We start from the raw sequence: 20,454 nt of genomic DNA, 5'->3' as shown, positions 1-20,454 counted from the left end.
AAATATATATGTGGCCTGGGACGTAGAGGATAATGATGATAAAATCTATCATCTATCAATTTGAAATTAATGAATAGAATCAACATTTTATTTAATTGTAAATTATATATTTTACAGCTCATATCTCCCCCTTGATAACCAGATTTACTTTTATTTATTTATTAATTTTTAGGTTCAAGTTTTTTTTATCAAATTATTAAGAAATATCTAGTATATGAACAAAAAAAAAGAAATATCTAGTATAATATTATATTCTTCTAATTTGGTACGAATGTTGTTACCATTGATTCAATGAATAAGGTTGAAATCTGGTTTGAACCTTCATGCTGCTAGTCTGCTACTAAACCTAATTTTTTTTGTACTAACACCTACTTAAAAAGATAGTATCCATGGATCATAAAGCAGCCCATGAAAGAGCCAGCCCAAAAAACAAACTCAGTTGTAACAAAAAAAAATGGCACTTGGTGAACAGTAACAAAACCTTGAAACTTAAGTTAGAAGATTTAAATTAATCTTAGTTATTTTAAACTATAGACTCATTCATGAAAATGTATAAAAAATTAATTTAATTGAATCATCAATTTTAAAATTTATTTTTTATTCAGATATAAATTTGATGCGTTTTTCCTTATCATATCTTATCCTTATCATGTGCACCTCAAACACAGGATATGATAAGAGTTTATCCTGCTCTTATCTTATCATGTTGCTATCCTGTTCACATATCATATCCTATCCTGACCACCAAATGGGCCGATCAGATAAGGGATTAGAGCATATCCAATGCTAGTTCTTTATTCTTAGTTCTTAGCACTATTCATGTGGGCCCGTATTGCCACATGTGCTTAAGTAACTCTCAAGCAATTTTGCTCCAACCATGAGTTCTTAGTTCTTAGTTCTTAGTTCTTAGTTCTTACCACTATTCAGCTGGTCTCACCAACTACATTATTTATACTTTTTATTTTCATAAAGTAATAAAACAAAACTCATAAAGTAATTTGGATGAGAGAGAAAAAATAATGTTTATGCTAAGAACTCAAAAAGTAAAACTCCTTATATAAGAATTGAGTTCTTATTTTTAAGAACTAAGAACTCCATGTCAGCACCTCCAATGGTTAAGAACTTAGTTCTTAGTTCTTAACTCAAAAATAAGAACTAAGAACCTTGCATTGGAGATGCTCTTATCACGAATAGGAGCATAGCATCCACATACACTAAATCAGGTCTAGTTCGTCCCCTCGGCCTAATGATGACGGGGAGCACAATGAGGAGCATGAGCATGAAGAAAGCCACCAAGAGGACTATGGTGAACAAAATGGTGGAGATTATCTTGAGCCTCACCAAGATGCTTAGAAAGTCGTCACCACCTTGGCTGAGGAGAGGGGGCCAAGATACACTGTGGCTATGCCAGAGATCACCACGAACAGGAAGCTAATCAACAAGAATGTGTTCATCACCGCGTCAACATCCCTCATCACCATCCTCGCTCGCTTGCTATCTAGCTCCACCTGAATATATATCAAGATAATAAGATATTATTAATTTAGAGAGAGAAAGAGAGAGAGAGAGAGAGAGAGTAAGTGAGAGATACTAGCAATATGGTGAATGAAACTGATCAGGGATAATCCGATCAAACCTACCCAGGAAGGGGTAGCATAAGATAGGGAAGGTAGATGCATGTAGTGCTGGAGTGAAGATGTGGTTGTGCGGTCTGCGTTCTGATTTCGTGCGGAAGATGAGATTGTCCAGCGATCGTCGAGCCTAGAGGGGGATCCTGCAAAGCTCTCTGATGCCTAAGTCAGTTCCAGGGTTTTTATCATATCATGTGTTAAGAGTAGAATAGAATGAGTTAACATTGCCTGTAGTGAAGAGGTGGTTGTGCGGCCTGCGTTCTGATTTCGTGCGGAAGATGAGATTGTCCAGTGATCGTTGAGCCCAGAGGGGGATCCTGCAAAGCTCTCTGATTCCTAAGTCAGTTCCAGGGTTTCTTATCATATCATGTGTTAAGTGTAGAATAGAATGCGTTACCTTTGCCTCCACTGGTCAAGGGTCTTTTTATACGGGTGAGGTCTGAGAACCTATGACATAGGGCGATATTTCGTCCGTTGGATTCCTCTGTTGTCCTTGTCAATCCAAAAAATCTTGTGGTCCATGGAACCTCGTAACTATAGGCTAGGTCTTGAGCTTTGGACCCAAGGTCCAGAGATGTGACACCCCGAGGTGACTGGAAACTTACTCTATTTGGGGGGGAAGTCATCGGTAGTCAGTCTAGGCTCGTAGTAGGTTGCTCACTCATCCGTTAGTGGTGTTCGGCTCAAATTTTTGTCAGCGTGGTCGGGCCTCTCCTGTTGAAGTGATTGTACCGTTGGTGGTCGGACATTCTCATTGACGTGACCGTATCGTAGGTGGTCGGGCCATTCCTATTGACGTTACTGTACCGTTGGTGGTCGGGTCACTCCTGCCCTTGTCGTATCGTCGTCAGTAGGCTGGTGGCCGGTTATCCTTTGTGTACGGGTGGATGATCGGCCGTTTCACTGACTCCCAGAACAGAAAAAAAAACAGAGAATCTATGTGTGGGAAGAAAACAACCATAGTGAAATCACAGAGTGAGCTAGGCTGGGAGTCAAATTATATATATATATATATATATATATATATATATATATATATATATATATATATATATATAACCTTTAATTATCACCGGAAGAAGAAGAACAACAACAAGAAATGTTTAAACCTTTTAAGATTTTTGTTCTCAATGAGGTTATATTCTTCTATTTTAAAGTACATATAATGGCAGAAAGCACAGAAACAAACGAAAAAGATGATATATAGCTAATACAAGTAACATTTAAGTTCATGTTTGGAAATGGGAGCAAGAGTGGTACTGCAAAATCGGTTAGATTATTGAAAGCTAGATTTTAGGGAAAACAAGTGGTTCAAAGAAACAACATAGAAATGGGACAATTAAGGAGATGAGTTAGTTGTTGTTACTAATGAAATCAAGAAGCTTTAGTTTCGAATCAGTTCCTTCCTTCCTCTCTTCTTCGTTGATCTTCAAATGCACAATGATACTGTTCTAGCCAAGAACATAGAGATAAGGTATAGTACCTAGAGTGAGAGGATTGCAATGTGAGAATCTAGAGAGAGAGAGATTGTAATCGCTTAGAGAGAGAATATAACTGAATTTCAAGTTTGTTATTTCTCAAATGAGCTAAGTGTCCCTTACGGTTGGTAACCGACCCAATTTATAGGCTTGGGGTTAGGCCTAATGTCCCTAACCGTCCTTAGTGGGCCAGTTGGGCCTCTCGGGGGAGGCCCAACTCCCTGACTCACGCACCGCCCTGAGGCAAGCGCCCCTGGGCGAGGGCCCCTGGGGTCTCGCCGAGTCCACAAGTCCACAAGACACCGAGCTCGAAGCATGAGAGCTAAGAGTGTCTTAATAATCGAGGCGACAAACATGAGAAAAACTAACTAATGCCAAAACCTAGGGATCAAGAATGATTGCCAACATGACATCGTAAGTAGAGCTAAAGCTAATTTTTTATTTTCTTAGCGAGTTCCTCTGAGTCCACAAGTAGGCTTGTGGTGACGGTGCTTGGTTATCTCGCCCAGCTCCAGCTGTGATCGCCGTGAATCATGGTGGCTTGACGCGTGTAGGCCACGTGTAGTTTCCTGAGGAAATGCAAAGGTCAACGAATCTGCAGAATCTCAACCGCTGTCCTCGAAACGTCCCCTCGAACCGTAATAAAGCCTTCCAATTTGAATTTAAACCAACCAACACCAGCCGTTTGTGACTTTGCATTTAATGTGCCGTTTCCCCTCCCCCAAAATTCGCGTCGCTTTTTAAAAGCAATCATTTCTCCTTGTCAGCATAAAACACGATCTCTCACTTCCCTCTACACGCAGACGCAATCTCAACCGTTACTCTTTTCAACCTTTAAATGCCCCCTTTCTCCATCATTTGTCACTTTCGGAATCCTTGAATCCTGCGGAAAAGCTAACACCTTAACACCATTTTTCATCCCCGTGACCGCGCCCCTCTTCTGTTTTGCCCTTTGCAAAAATGACTTCCCAACGCCGCTCTAAGAAATCCTCTCGTTCCCAAAACACTATCCTTGCGCCTCCATCTCCAGTTGACCCTCCCCCACCAGGAAGGCTTCCCCTTGGCGAGGAGGCCATCAAGGCCTTCTGGCTCCGGGTGTTCGCCACCCTTCCTGAGCCCACAGACCAGACCCCTCCTCAGGAGGCCATTTGTCAGCCCTCCGAGCAAGCCTCCGACGAATCCGTCATCGAAACGGCCCGCCAAGCCGGGGGGCTCTGCTACCAAAAACCCCCCGAGGACATTCTCGTTACCGGGAAGTGCCCAAATGATCGCCGACCTTGGCAGCACCGCACGATTGATCACGGCGTGAAGATACCCTATTTCTTTTACGTCTATGAGTATTTGTTCCTTGATCTGGGGATCAAGCTACCCTTCTCCCCCTTCCTTCGGCAAGTTATGAGGGAAATCAATGTCGCTCCATGCCAGCTGCATCAAAACGCCTAGGCCTTCGCCCGGTGTTTTGAGATTCTGTGTAATGTCGCTGGCCTTGAGCCGAAGGTTGCACATTTCTTCTACTTTTACGCCGTAGAGCCAAAGTCTCTAAAAACCCAAGGCTGGGTTTCTCTGAAATCCCGCACGGGCCGACAACGCCTTCATCCTTACAAAACCAATGTCAAGATGGGGCCCGGGCGCTGATATTTCTGCGTGGTCGTGCATCCCACATACCCTGAAGCTTTCACCCTACGGGACGGAACTCCCCAGTTCCCTTTCTACTGGACCATAAACCTCTGTGTTGTTCCGCCGCCCCAGGACGCATCGCTAAGTAACGAAGACAAAGCCATCCTCGACCTCTTTGCCAGCCTCCCCGTTCTCGAATGCTCACAACTGCTCACAGCCTCTCGCGAGAACACCCTTGATTCACTCTTAGGTTAGACTTTCTTCTTACATTGCACCATTATCTTTCCTTGTCGTGTCCGTTGCTAACGTGTGTTTTTCTTGCTTTTCCTCGTTCCCAGGGGAAATGAAGTTTACCAAGGCTGCGTTGGAGTGCGCTCTTGCTGCCAAAGTGATTAGGTTTCCCCTACCTTCAACACCGGCGGGGGTAAGAGGAGATGGGTCGTTGTCTCGGGCGCTGGCTCCGAGACCGCCATCCCTTCCCCAAAGAAGCGAGCCAAAGGGTCCCAAAAGACCAACCTTGTCGAACTAGCACCGGGCTCTGCAAGAGGTGCTGCCCTTCCTGAATCCGGCGAGCCAGCGTCGAGCGTCGCCGAGGAACCCACCCTTCCTGAATCTGGTGGGCCAACATTGAGTGTCGCCGACGATGCTGCTCGTCCTCCCCTAACGAAGGTGTTCTGTACTAGAGCAGCTTACGTAAGAAGAAGTAATAGAGCTAACCCTAGCAGAGCACTAAAAATGGTAAGATGTCATAAAAGGTAAATTCTCATTAATGTTAAAAAAGTTGTTTCGTACAAGCTGATGACCTCCCCTTTTATAGAGGGTGTGGTCATGACATGGACTTTTCCTATATTTGGGCCTGACAATCAGGGCCCAAATCCCTATACATATAAGACAAATCCAAAGGAATCTTCCAGCTGGCTCGTGGGTCCACCTAAGGAAGGGCAAAGATGCTTGTTGTGTTATTGTTCCCGCCATGGCTGTCTTCGTTCGGTTGATTGTTCATTTTGGGCGGGCATAATCATCCTTTATGTCCCGCCCAGTCCACATGCCCCCAAGACATGAGGCTCGGGTAACTTGAGTCGAAATGTCTTTAATATGCTACTTCGTCGCCCGCCTTTATTGTTTATTCATTCATCGCCATTTCGTTGTTCGTCGATATGGCGCCATTTTTATGTTTCGCCGTCTTCATTTTCATTTTCATAGATATATCGCCATTGTCATAACCGTAAATCACGTCTTTTCAACTGACGCACGTAATCCTTGTTTTCCGGGATTTCGTCATCATTTGCCATGAATGCGGTTGTGCGTCTCGAGGAGTTACATCTTTTCAGTTCATACCTTTTCAAATTTCAAATCCTACGTGTTGGAACATGTTGCCTTGCATTTTGTCAAAACAACTGATTGTCGAAGCAGATGTCGTGGCATCTGACCTCGTGAAGCTAGGACATCAGTCCTCAGCTTGTGTTTCTGTTATGGGCCTTCTGAAGATTTGCTGAAGATATGTTTTTGAGTTACTTGAGGAGCAAGTAACTATTCCAAAAGGGTTTTAGTTGTTGGGTTGTTATTTGTTGAAACAATCTTTGTTAAAAGATTGATTTCTATCTTTACTTGTGCAATAAGAAACCGAATCTATCAAGATTGCGTTTTCAAATTGCTGTTATTGGAATCTGTTTCTTCAGCCCGTGCTAACCCTAAAGCCCATGCTACCGCTGCTGAAGTCTATAAAAGGATGAAGACCTAAAACGTGAAGATTACCGAAGCTGAAAGAGAGATTAAGAGTTTTAGGATTTGTTATTGTGCTTCGTCCTGTGTTAGTTGTGAATCTGTCTTTGCTCACTGATTCTATAAAGCAAAGAGAGGTTCTGTGTTGTTTGATTGCGTTCAAACTTTACCAATCACTGTGGCAGTGATTGAGAGAAAGTGAGAGGGGCTCTCATACTTAGGTTGGGATTCTAAGTAGAAATACACTGGGTAGATTAGGAAGTGAACTATGAACTGAGTCGTTCATGAGTGTCTGTAATTCCTGAATCTTGAGATAGTGGATTTCCTTTCTTTGGGTGCAAACCCTCCAGACGTAGGTGAAAGTTTTCACTGAACTGGGTGAACAACTTCTGAGTGCTATTGTTTTGTTGTTAAGTTCTGTTTTATTGTTAAGCGATTGTCGAACCCCTTGTCTTAGCATCGTGCAGGACAATCGTATCAGAGGGAACCTGAATTACAATTGGCATCAGAGCAGGCACCCTGTTCTGGTTGGGTGAGCTCCAGGGAGTTTTATTCAAGTTCTCATGGATAACAAGGAGGGAGGATCAGTCAACAGGCCACCCATTCTGGATGGTACTAACTATGACTACTGGAAGGTTCGCATGACAGCCTTTCTCAAATCGATTGACAACAAGACTTGGAAAGCTATTGTCAAGGGTTGGAAGCACCCCACTAAGGCTGAGGTTGAAGGCACCTCTACTACTGTTGTGGAAAAACCTGAAGAAGAATGGACCAGTGTTGAAGATGAAGCTGCACTTGGAAATTCAAAGGCTCTAAATGCTATTTTTAATGGAGTTGACAAGAATATGTTTAGGCTGATCAATACATGTACTGTGGCAAAGGATGCTTGGGAAATTCTGAAAACTGCACATGAAGGAACTACTCGAGTAAGGATGTCAAGACTTCAGATGCTTACTACTCAATTTGAAAATCTGATGATGACTGAAGAAGAGACTATTTCAGAATTCCACATGCGTGTCCGTGACTTGTCTAATGCTTCATTTGCTTTGGGAGAACCTATGTCAGATGAGAAGCTTGTAAGGAAAATTCTGAGATCTCTTCCTCAGAAGTTTGCTATGAAAGTCACTGCAATTGAGGAGGCTCAAGACATTGAGAACATGAAGGTTGATGAACTTATTGGCTCCTTGCAGACATTTGAGTTGAAACTGAGTGGAAAATCTGAGAAGAAGAATAAGAGTATTGCTTTTGTGTCTAACACTGATGAAGGTGATGATGAAGACTGTGAGGGTGAAAATTTTTCTGAGGCTCTGGCCATGCTAGCAAAAAAATTCAACAGGGCTTTGAGGAAGATTGACAAAAGAACCAGACCTAATGCCCAGGACATGAAGTTCGATAACAAACCCAAGTTTTCAAACTCTCAGAGGAAGACCAAGGAAGAAGAAAGACCTGTTCAGAACAAAGGAGTTCAATGTCATGAATGTGAAGGATATGGTCACATCAGGTCTGAATGTGCCACTTATCTGAAGAAGCAAAAGAAAGGTATGATGGTAACTTGGTCAGATGAAGACACTGAAGATGAGGAGGAGATATCTGCAAACAAAGTCAATGCTTTCTCTGGAACTATCTGTGAGTCTGAGACAAGTGATGAAGACATCTCTGATGAGGAATTGGCTGAAACTTACAAGCTGCTACACAACAAGTGGGAAGAAGCATGTAAACTTGTGAGAGAAAAGCAAAGTGAGATAGAGCAACTTGTGTCTCAGAATGAAAGGTTGAAAGAGCTCAGCACAAAACTGAAGGAGGATCTGGAGGAATAGCAAAGTAAGTTTAATAATGCTGATGTTATGGAAAAAGCTAACCTAATATTGATTAATGCAGGACTTCAAGAGGAAGTAACAATTCTGACATGGAAACTTGAAGCCACTCATAAATCTGTTAGAATGCTAAACAGTGGTTCTGACATGCTTGATGAGATTCTGAAAGAAACTAGCAAGCAAGGAGGGAGTCTGAAGGGAATTGGTTTTGACTACAGAACAACGAACAAAGAAGGTAAAAAAGGATCAAAGAAGTTTGTGTCTGCTGCAAAACAAACTGAATTCAAGAAGCCCAGAAATTATCAGTTGTCAGATCCATTGCCTCGACATGTACCTCAACATGGGAAATCCCAGCTCAAGCTTGTGAAAATTGTACTTTGGAAGTGTCACTACTGTGGTAAGAATGGTCACATAAAGCCTTACTGTTACAGGTTATATGGCTATCCTCAGATGCACGATAAAAGGCCTGTTAAGATGAAGAAGGAATGGAAGCCCAAGGGTGAAGTCAGATGTCAGGTAGCCTACACGTCCTTCAGAGCATCATCAGAAGAAGATTGGTATTTTGATAGTGGCTGCTCAAAGCACATGACAGGAAACAAGAGCTTCTTGCAAGATATCAGAAGTCACTCCACTAACTATGTTACTTTTGGAGATGGAGCTAAAGGAAAGATCAAGGGGGTAGGAAAGCTTGTTAGCACAGAATCTCCTAACTTGAACAATGTGTTGCTTGTAAATGGCTTAACTGCCAATCTAATCAGCATAAGTCAACTGTGCGATCAAGGGTATGATGTGAAGTTCAATAAGATAGAATGTGTTGTGACCACTGATGATGAAAAAGTTGTGATGAGAGGAGTCAGATCAAAAGACAACTGTTACATGTGGACATCAGAAGAAAAAGCTCATGTTTCCAGATGTATGTTAACTAAAGAAGGTGAGGTGAATGTATGGCATCAAAGACTAGGGCATCTCAACTACAGGAGCATGCAAAAAGTTATAGCTGATGAAGCAATAAGGGGATTGCCCAATCTGAGCTTGGGAGAAGGGAAGCTATGTGGAGAATGTCAGATTGGTAAGCAAACCAAGGTGTCTCACAAGATGATCCAGCATCAGACCACAACGAAGGTTCTGGAATTGCTTCACATGGATCTCATGGGTCCCATGCAAGTTGAAAGCTTGGGAGGAAAGAGGTATGTGTTTGTCTGTGTAGATGACTTTTCAAGGTATACATGGGTTGAATTTATGAGAGAAAAATCAGAGACATTTGAAATATTCAAGAACCTATGTTTGAGACTTCAGAATGAGAAGGACTGTGTGATTGTAAGAATCAGAAGTGATCATGGAAGGGAGTTTGAGAATTCAAAATTCTTGGAGTTCTGTGGAACAGAAGGTATTAGCCATGAATTTTCTGCCCCCATCACTCCACAGCAGAATGGAATTGTTGAACGGAAGAATAGAACTCTCCAGGAATCAGCCAGAGTAATGTTACATGCTAAGAAGATTCCACACCAGTTCTGGGCTGAAGCTATGAGTACTGCTTGTTACATACATAATAGAGTCACCATCAGGGCAGGGACATCCTCTACACAATATGAGCTATGGAAAGGTAGAAAGCCATCTGTAAAATACTTTCACATCTTTGGAAGTAAATGTTATATTCTTGCAGATCGTGATCCTAAGAGGAAGCTTGATCCTAGAAGTGATGAAGGAATTTTCATGGGGTATTCTATGAACAGCAAAGCTTATAGAGTTTTTAACTCTCGCACGAGGACCATGATGGAATCTGTGAATGTGACTGTGGATGATGAACCAAGCAAGAAGGAAGAAGCAGTTCTGAATGAAGATGATGATGGTACTGATGTTCCAGCCAATGCTCCAGCAACCGCCCTAGACAATGAGTCAGAAACAAGTGCTGATGAAAAGGAAGACAAAGATATCACATCAAACAAAGCTCCATCAATCAGGGTTCAGAAGAATCATCCTCAAGAAAACATTATTGGTAATCTTCAAGAAGGGGTGACTACCAGATCCAGAAGTATTATTGCTCACAGTTGTTTCATCTCTAAAATAGAACCCAAGAATGTTAATGAAGCTCTCACTGATGAATACTGGATAAATGCTATGCAAGAAGAGCTAGAGCAGTTCAGAAGAAATGAAGTGTGGGAGTTAGTGCCCAGACCTGAAGAAGTAAACATCATTGGCACCAAGTGGATCTTCAAGAACAAATCAGATGAAGCTGGAACAGTCACAAGGAATAAAGCAAGGCTTGTTGCTCAAGGATATACTCAGATAGAAGGAGTTGATTTTGATGAGACCTTTGCTCCAGTAGCTAGACTGGAATCTATAAGACTCTTGTTAGGTGTTGCTTGTCTCTTGAAGTTCAGACTTTATCAGATGGATGTGAAGAGTGCTTTTCTGAATGGCTATTTGAATGAAGAAGTTTATGTTGAACAGCCTAAAGGATTTACAGATCCACATCATCCAGATCATGTGTACAAGTTGAGGAAGGCCTTGTATGGTTTGAAGCAAGCACCTAGGGCTTGGTATGAAAGATTAACTGAGTTTCTCGTAAGCAATGGTTACTGCAAGGGAGGAATTGATAAAACTCTGTTTGTAAAGAATGACAAAGGAAAGCTCATGATAGCACAGATTTATGTGGATGACATTGTTTTTGGAGGAATGTCTAACTCAATGGTGGCACATTTCGTTCAACAAATGAAATCTGAATTTGAGATGAGCTTAGTTGGTGAACTGAATTATTTTCTAGGACTACAAGTCAAGCAAATGGAGGATTCCATGTTCATATCTCAGAGTAAGTATGCTAAAGGCCTAGTCAAGAAATTTGGTCTTGAAAAGGCTGGTCACAAGAGAACCCCTGCTGCTACACACATCAAGATGTCCAAAGATGAGCAAGGAGAAGATGTTGATCAAAGTCTCTATAGAAGCATGATTAGAAGCTTGTTGTATCTCACTGCCAACAGACCAGATATCACCTTTGCAGTAGGTGTATGTGCAAGATATCAAGCAGCTCCTAAGGCTAGTCATCTGCTACAAGTCAAGAGAATTATCAAGTACATCAATGGCACGAGTGAATATGGTATTCTCTATACTCATGATACAAATTCTTCGTTAGTTGGTTTCTGTGATGCCAATTGGGCAGGCAGTGCAGATGATAGAAAAAGCACATCTGGTGGATGTTTCTTTCTAGGGAATAATCTGATTTCATGGTTTAGCAAGAAGCAGAATTGTGTCTCATTGTCTACAGCTGAAGCAGAATATATTGCAGCCGGAAGTAGTTGTACTCAACTCATGTGGATGAAGCAAATGTTGAAAGAGTATGATGTTGAGCAGGATGTCATGACATTGTACTGCGACAATCTCAGTGCAATCAATATTTCCAAGAATCCCATACAGCATAGCAGGACCAAGCATATTGACATTAGACATCATTTCATTAGAGACTTGGTGGAGGATAAAATTGTCAACTTGGAACATGTTACAACTGACAAGCAATTGGCTGATATTTTCACAAAACCCCTTGATGCACTTACATTTGAAAAATTAAGAGGAAATCTAGGGATTTGCCTTTTTGATGCATAGCAATTAGCGTGTCCATTTGTGTCAACGGCTAGTTTATTTTTGTTCATCATTAACTGCCGTTGTGACATCAGCAGAGAGAAGGTTACTTCATGGTTCGCTTATCCTATAACTACCTTCAACGGTCAAATTGTGTTCTCTCAACCGCTTGTGCATCTATCTTTTTCAAGACTTATCATCGTTCATCTGAAAGTTGTGCTCATTGTTCTGTACTCTGTTTGTATTTACTCTCGATTCATCATGTCTCAAAGCTCAGGAAGGAAGGAATCTGTCAAGGCTAAGATTGAGAGAACTGCAAAAGGAGTCAAGTGTATGGGTTTGAAGAGTGATACTTCTCAACCATCTTCTGTGTCCAAGAAAGTCTTCAAGAAGATGCGATCAAAAAACCCAACGTGTAAGGTCTACGAATCACAGGTCAAGAACAGCAAAGCCCCAATTGTTCCTAACGAAGAGGAGATCAATGATGAAGATTCTACTGTGCCTGATGTTGTACCTAATGTTGAGACATCCAGGTCTAAGGAAAGTTCTGCTCAAGAAAATTCTGGAAAGGATTCCACTTCTCATGAAGATTCAGGCAATGCTGCCCAGCCAGACATCTCTGTGTCATCCTCTTCAAAGGATGCTGATCCAAAGAATGGTATCTCTGAGGGTACCAATTCTGAAGAGCCAAACCAGGCTCCAGCCTCTGTTCAGAACATCTCTGATGATGCTTCTGATGATGTTCCTCTGACTGAGTCCTTTGCTGATAGTGTTGCTGTGAGGATGAAGAAGAAAAGAAGGGTTTCTTCTCCTGAAGTCACTCCTACTCCATCAAAGAAATCCAAGTCTTCACCTATAACCTACAAGTCCCGACGGGCTAGTGTGAAGAGTAAGGGAAAGCAAAAGGAAGACAAGACTCCCACTGAGAAGAAGAAGAGGAAGACTCCAGTTGACGTTGAAGACTCTGAATCAGATGTTGAAGTCGGTGTTCAGAACATTCGATCTTCTGAGAAAAAGAAGTTTTCTGGTAAGCGTATTCCTCAGAATGTTCCTGCCGTTCCTATTGATAGAGTGTCTTTTCACTTAGAAGAGAATGTTCAGAAGTGGAAGTTTGTTTGCAAGAGGAGAATGGCCAAGGAAAGGGAAGTTGGCTCTGATGTTCTTGAATGTAGAGATGTTATTGCACTTATTGAGAAAGCAGGTCTGATGAAGACTATTCAGAATGTTGGTAGGTGCTATGAGAGGCTTGTGAGAGAGTTCTTGGTAAATCTCTCTGTTGATGTGGGACGTCCTGATAGTGCAGAATTCAGGAAAGTCTATGTGAGAGCTGAATGTGTTGTGTTCTCACCTGCTGTGATCAATCAAGCACTTGGCAGAAGTGCTATTGCCTTTGTTGATGAAGAAGTGTCCATGGATGTTGTGGCCAAGGAACTTAGCGCTGGTTATGTGAAGAAGTGGCCTAGCAAGAAGCTGCTCTCTACTGGAAATCTGAGTGTGAAGTATGCTATTCTTAACAGGATTGGTGCTGTGAATTGGGTTCCTACTCAGCATACTTCTGGAGTTTCTGCAACGCTTGCCAAATTAATCTATCGGATAGGCAAGTCTATTGATTTTGATTTTGGAACTTTTGTGTTTGAGCAGACATTGAAGCATGCTGATACTTGTGCTGTGAAGCTGCCTGTTTCGTTTCCATCACTTCTTACTGAGATCATTCTGAAGCAACATCCTCAGATTCTCAGAGCTGATGATGTGGCTATGTCTTGTGGTGTTCCAATCACTTTGGATCAACGTTTGTTTATGGACCCACATGTTCTCGACATTGCCTTACCAACTAGCAAAACATCTGCGCCTACTGTGACTGCATCTGACACTAAGGCCATAATTGCTGAATTACTGGAAGTCTCCAAGGCTTTACAAGAAACAATCCGGGTGAGTACTGCCAGGAAGCTCAAAGTTGATGCGTTGCTACTCAAGTTACAAGAAGAAGAACGTCAAGATGTTGAACAAAGCGACGAGGAGGAAGGATCTGAAGCAAGTACAGAGAGAAGTGCCGAAGGTTCCAAGGAAAAGTCCGGTTCTGAAGCATAGTTTGCTTTGATTTTGATCTTGTCTTTTGTTTTGGATGCACCCTTTGCAAATTTGTGCTAAAAAGGGGGAGTAGTTTTAAGTTTCAGATCAGAAGAAATTTGTTTTTGAGCAGTTTTGTGGTTCAGAAGTTGTTTATGTTCAGAAGTTTGAGGTTCAGAAGTTTGTTCTGTTCAGATGTTCGCAGATCAGAAGATGTTTTAGTTCAGAAGATGTTTTAGATCAGAAGATGTTTTAGATCAGAAGTTTGTTTTTGTTCAGAAGTTTGTTCAGAAGATGTTTTAGTTCAGAAGATGTTTTAGATCAGAAGATGTTTTAGATCAGAAGTTTGTTTTTGTTCAGAAGTTTGTTTTGTTCAGATGTTCGCAGATCAGAAGTTGTTTTTGTTCAGATGTTCGCAGATCAGAAGTTTGTTTTGTTTCAGATGTTCATGTTCTCAGAAGTTGTGAGAAGTTGCTTCTGTTTCTACTGTGCTATGTGTGTTCTGATAGTGTTAGCTCTGGTCTGAAGACAAGTTCAAGACGATGGCTATGTTTGTTTCTGAAATGTTGCCTCTGATGAGCAGTACTTCTGATGGTAGTATTTCTGATACGATGATGTTCAAACTGATCCATTTTGATGTTATCATGTGCTAAGGCTGATTGTACCTCTGGTTGTGTGTTTGTGCTGCTAAAGTGTTTTGTTCCGACTATGCCTTCTGAAGTATGATAGTGGGTTGTGTAGATGCGTTTGTTTGAGGGGGAGTTCTGACTAAGGGGGAGAGTTTTTTCTCTAGTTTTTATCCTCTCTGATTGTGAGTTGTTTTAGACAAAATTTGACAAAGGGGGAGATTGTTGGAACATGTTGCCTTGCATTTTGTCAAAACAACTGATTGTCGAAGCAGATGCCGTGGCATCTGACCTCGTGAAGCTAGGACATCAGTCCTCAGCTTGTGTTTCTGTTATGGGCCTTCTGAAGATTTGCTGAAGATATGTTTTTGAGTTACTTGAGGAGCAAGTAACTATTCCAAAAGGGTTTTAGTTGTTGGGTTGTTATTTGTTGAAACAATCTTTGTTAAAAGATTGATTTCTATCTTTACTTGTGCAATAAGAAACCGAATCTATCAAGATTGCGTTTTCAAATTGCTGTTATTGGAATCTGTTTCTTCAGCCCGTGCTAACCCTAAAGCCCATGCTACCGCTGCTGAAGTCTATAAAAGGATGAAGACCTAAAACGTGAAGATTACCGAAGCTGAAAGAGAGATTAAGAGTTTTAGGATTTGTTATTGTGCTTCGTCCTGTGTTAGTTGTGAATCTGTCTTTGCTCACTGATTCTATAAAGCAAAGAGAGGTTCTGTGTTGTTTGATTGCGTTCAAACTTTACCAATCACTGTGGCAGTGATTGAGAGAAAGTGAGAGGGGCTCTCATACTTAGGTTGGGATTCTAAGTAGAAATACACTGGGTAGATTAGGAAGTGAACTATGAACTGAGTTGTTCATGAGTGTCTGTAATTCCTGAATCTTGAGATAGTGGATTTCCTTTCTTTGGGTGCAAACCCTCCAGACGTAGGTGAAAGTTTTCACTGAACTGGGTGAACAACTTCTGAGTGCTATTGTTTTGTTGTTAAGTTCTGTTTTATTGTTAAGCGATTGTCGAACCCCTTGTCTTAGCATCGTGCAGGACAATCGTATCAGAGGGAACCTGAATTACACTACGACTCTTCACGATCTTCCCCCACTCATTCTCTCTCCTCCTTTTCCCTCTATAAAAACCCTTTTTACCTTTTACTTTTTCACTTTTCTGAAACTCTTTCCCTGAGACTTTCTCTGGAACTTTTACTTTTTCCTCTTTGAACTCCGGCGAACCTCCGTCACTCCGGCCGTCGTCATTGCGCAGTGCTCTCCCATAGCCGACGTCCTCCTTACCCAATCCTCCACTTCTTCCTCCGGTGAGTTCTTTCTCTTTCTTGAAACTGTTCATCTTTCTCTTTTTTCTTCTTGAACCTGTTCATCTTCTTCTTTTTTCTTTTTGAACCTGTTCATCTTCTTTTTTTTTGCTTTTATGAAATTACCCAGTATGTCGTTGCAAAATTTTAGTATTTCTTCCCTGGAACTTTCTTCACCCTCTACGGAGGGGGAAGTTGTTGCCCCCACTGTTATTGAAATTCACTCCTCGCCTTCCACTCACGAGGATTCCGGACCCGCCGGCTCTGTAGATTCTATTCTGTCTTCCAATGGAGATTTGTCTTCACCCGAATGGCGTTCAAACGCGCATTTGGTTGAAGATAAATGTCTTTGGCGGTCCATCTGGGGCAGCATTGGGAGCATCAACTCGCTTCGAATATCTGCCCAGGGGTTCACCAAGATAAATCCCGCCACCTCTAACAACGAAGACCTTCAGTTGAATGTTCTTCCATGTGGCGAGGGTGATTGTGTTCTTTTACGCAAAGAGTCATCCGATGAATCGCCCGATTTCTTTTTCGTTTATGGTTATTTTTTCTTAGACTTGAATATCAAACTTCCATTCTCGCCTTTTATATGTCACGTTCTTTCCTTTCTGAACGTGGCGCCTTGTCAACTCCAACCCAACGCCTGGGGTTTTATCCGCTGCTTTGAAATTCTTTGCGAACGTTTGAGTTTCACTCCCATCTACCCCTTGTTTTTCCTTTTCTATAAGTCAGTCACCACAAAACCTACATCTGTTAAGTGGGTTCCCCTTTGAGCCCGCAAGAACATGAGCCGATTCACCGCCCTTAAAAGCCATTACAAAGTGTGGCAGAAAAAATACTTCAAAGTTATGGAGTCGCCCGAAATAAAGAACTTGTTTTGAGATTCCGAAAATAATCCTCTCTTCCCCTTTTACTGGACAAAAAATCCTCGCCGAAAAATCTCCGTTTCATATGACGCCTTGGATGATTCTGAGCGAGGGATCGCCGATTACCTTCGCACACTGCCAGTAATCTCTGGTCATGACTTGATTGAGGCGTCGAAATCCGGCACTTTAAATCAATTTTTTAGTAAGTTTATTATCTTTGCACATAACTTGCTTTTCTTTTTGCTCATGTGTTCTGTCTAATTGATTTTTTCCGTGTAGCTACGATGGGAAAAGGCAAGGTCGACGCTAACCCGCTTAAGATGAAGGAATACCTCGCCCAATCTGCTGCGGCGGCGAGGAAAAGGGCCGAGGCTGAACAGAAGAAAAAGAATGAAGGTGCTTCGGACTCTGATACCGTCAGGGACCCTAAGCGCCAAAGAACTTCAGGCGCTGCTGAAAAAGCTGCTGGTGGTAGACCTCTTCACCAGTCAACTCTCAATCCAACCGGTTTGGCTTCCAAGAGTCAACCCGCGGAGAAAAAGAAGGGACATGACAATGTCCCGCCACCCCACCAGGATCCAAGTGTGTTGATCAACCGCCCGCTTACTCCATTTGGCCATGCTGGCACTAGCTCAGCCATTGGTGGCGAGGCTCCTCCCCCTTTACTGAGCTTATCCGATCCTCACTTCAACGGGTTGGACTTCATGGCTCGAACTTTTGACAACCGGATTCACAAAGATGTTTCCGATCAAGGTCCCCCTAGCATTGCTTCCCTGGCCATTTTCCATGCACTTTCTGCCGCCAGCACCGTGGCGGGCATGGCTCAGTGTGTGAAAGAATTGCAGTCGGCCTAGAATCGCTTTGAGAATAAGGCGGCTGATTATAAGGCTGCCTATGAGCGAGCAAAAGTTGATGCTGAGACAGCCAACAAACACTTGAAGTCTGCTGAAGAAAAATGTGCTAAGTTAACTGATGACTTGGCTGCTTCTAACCTGCTCCTTCTAACCTGCTCCTTCAGAAGACCAAGTCCCTGAAAGAAGCCATCAATGACAAACACACTGCTGTTCAGGCTAAGTGCCAAAAGCTGGAGAAGAAGTATGAACGCCTGAATGCTTCCATTTTAGGGCGCGCCTCCCTCCAATTTGCTCAAGGCTTTCTGGCAGCCAAAGAGCAAATAAGTGTTGTTGAACCGGGCTTTGATCTTTCCCGCATCGGGTATCTGAAGGAGATCAAGGATGGTCAAGTGGTTGGCGATGATGACATTGGCCTCGACCTTCTTCCTCAGTTTGATTCTGAAAGTGTGCCTGAGGAAGGGAATGGCGAAGATGGGAATGACCAGAACAAGAATGAGGATCAAGGGAAGGAAGACCCTCAAGCTGTTGCAAGCCAGGACAACAACGCCAACAATGAGAACCTGGCTTGAATTTAGATTGTTTTTATTTTGTTAAGTCAAAATTTTGCTTTTGGGCTTTGCCCTTTTGCTCTTTTGTTCGTTGTTGTTTCAAGTCATGTATGGGCTTCGCCCCTTTCTCATTTTTAATGAAATATGTTTAAGTTCAATCGTTGTTACCTCTAAGCTGTTGTTTACTAAATTTTCTTTTTATTTGGGTTTATATACCTTAGCCGATTTTTCGACGAGGCTTGGTTTCTAGTGGCCACTAGAATTGCCAAGGCTTTTAACATTTGATGGCGATACTTTCTTATTCCGAAAGGTTTATTCGCGGTATTGTATACCTTGGTACGATTTGCACTGCATAAACTCGTAATATAAATCAAAAAATAAGCAATTCTGTTGAAATGATCTTTTCATTACTTTTTCATACATGGGAACAATTGTCCCTTCATTCTTTACATATGCCGCCTCATTAAAAACCTCTCCAAAGAAAGGGAAAAAGAGTGCGGCTTCATTCACATTTGTTGTTTCTTTTAACTAAAATACTGCTTCAGATGTGAGGCGTTCCATGTTCGTGGAACCTTTTGACCGTTAAGTTGTTCCAATTTATAAGCTCCTCCTCCCACGTCGCCTATAATCCTGTAGGGCCCGCCCCAATTGGGCGACAGTTTGTTGTGTTTGTCAGGTATGGTATTTTTTCGGAGCACTAAGTCTCCTACCCTCATCGTTCTTGGCACCACTTTCGTTGAAAACTTTCTTGCAACCTTCACTTTTCCCGCCTCATTCCTTATGTGCGCCTCCCGTTGTTCCTCAGGCAGCATGACTAGATTTGCTATCAGATTTTCCCCATTGTCATTCTCATTAAACCGAGCCACTCGCCAGCTTTGGTTGGCAACCTCCACAGGGAGCATGGCATCAGTTCCATAAGTTAAACGATATGGGGTTTCCCTCGTGCTTGACTGTTCAGTGGTGTTGTATGCCCATAGGACGCCTGGTAATTCTTCCGCCCAAAGTCCTTTCGCTTCATCCAGCTTCTTCTTTAAGCCTTTCAAAATAACCTTGTTAGCTGACTCAGCCTGTCCATTGGTTTGGGGATGTTCTACCGAGGCAAATCGCATTTCAATTCCCATTTCCGCGCAAAATTCCCGGGTAACATTACTTGTAAATTGGGTTCCATTGTCCATTACCAACGCCATGGGAACCCCAAATCTGCAAACAATCCTTCGCCACAGAAAATTCCTGACCTTGGCGGCTGTGATAGTCGCCACTGCTTCAGCTTCTATCCATTTGGTGAAGTAATCAACTGCCATGATGATATACTTCATTTGTGCCTTTGCTACTGGGAATGGTCCTAAAATGTCAGTCCCCCACATAGCGAATGGCCAAGGCGCCATCATGGTTGTTAATTCTTCCGGTGGAGCCTTATGTAGGTCAGAAAAGACTTGACATTTTTCACATTTCTTAACATATTTCAGACAATCCTTCTTCATTGTCGGCCAATAAAATCCTGCTCTTAAAATCTTTACTGCCAAAGATCGCCCACCGATATGACTAGAGCACACTCCTTCGTGAACTTCCGCCATTATTCCCGGGGCATCCTTAGTATCAACACATTTGAGCATAGGAGACATAATTCCCCGCCGATACAACTCACCATCCACCAGTGTGTAAAAATTGGCCTCCCTGCGTTTTGCTCTCGTGTTCAGATCATCATCCTTTGGAGGGTTCTCTAGGAAGATCTTGATTGACTCCATCCAGGAAGGCTCGCCTTCAATCACCGACTTTACTGCTTTTAACTTTATTTCTACCAAATCAATGCTTGGGCGAGGCAGGGTTTCTTGAATGACTGTTTGATAATTTCCCAATCGCCCGGTACTCGCCAATTTTGCTAGCACATCAGCCCTCTCATTTTGACTTCTCGGGACATGTTCTATCCTAATATTTTTGATCTCCATCATTAATCTGCGCACCACTTCCAAGTATTTAGAAAGTTGCGGATATTTCACTTGATACTCGCCTTTCACCTGTTTAACCACCAACTGTGAATCTCCTTTGATGAATAACTTCTGGACGCCTAACTCAATGGCTAGCCTTAAGCCGGCGATCAAAGCCTCATATTCGGATTGATTGTTGCTCGCCTTGAACTCGAATTTCAGAGATTGTTCGATGATCATTTTATCTGGACTTTCAATAGTTATCCCAGCCCCACTTCCAGTGTCATTGGAGGATCCATCCACAGATAGGACCCATTCTCCTTGAGTTTTCTCGCCTTCCGTGGGTGTTAATTCCGCCACGAAGTCGATCAAACTTTGGATTGTAACTTGGCCCCTTGGCTCATATTGTATATC

This window comes from Lotus japonicus, chromosome 1 (assembly GCF_012489685.1).
Source record: "Lotus japonicus ecotype B-129 chromosome 1, LjGifu_v1.2".
Classification (NCBI taxonomy): Eukaryota; Viridiplantae; Streptophyta; class Magnoliopsida; order Fabales; family Fabaceae; genus Lotus; species Lotus japonicus.
This window is presented reverse-complemented; position numbering follows the sequence as displayed.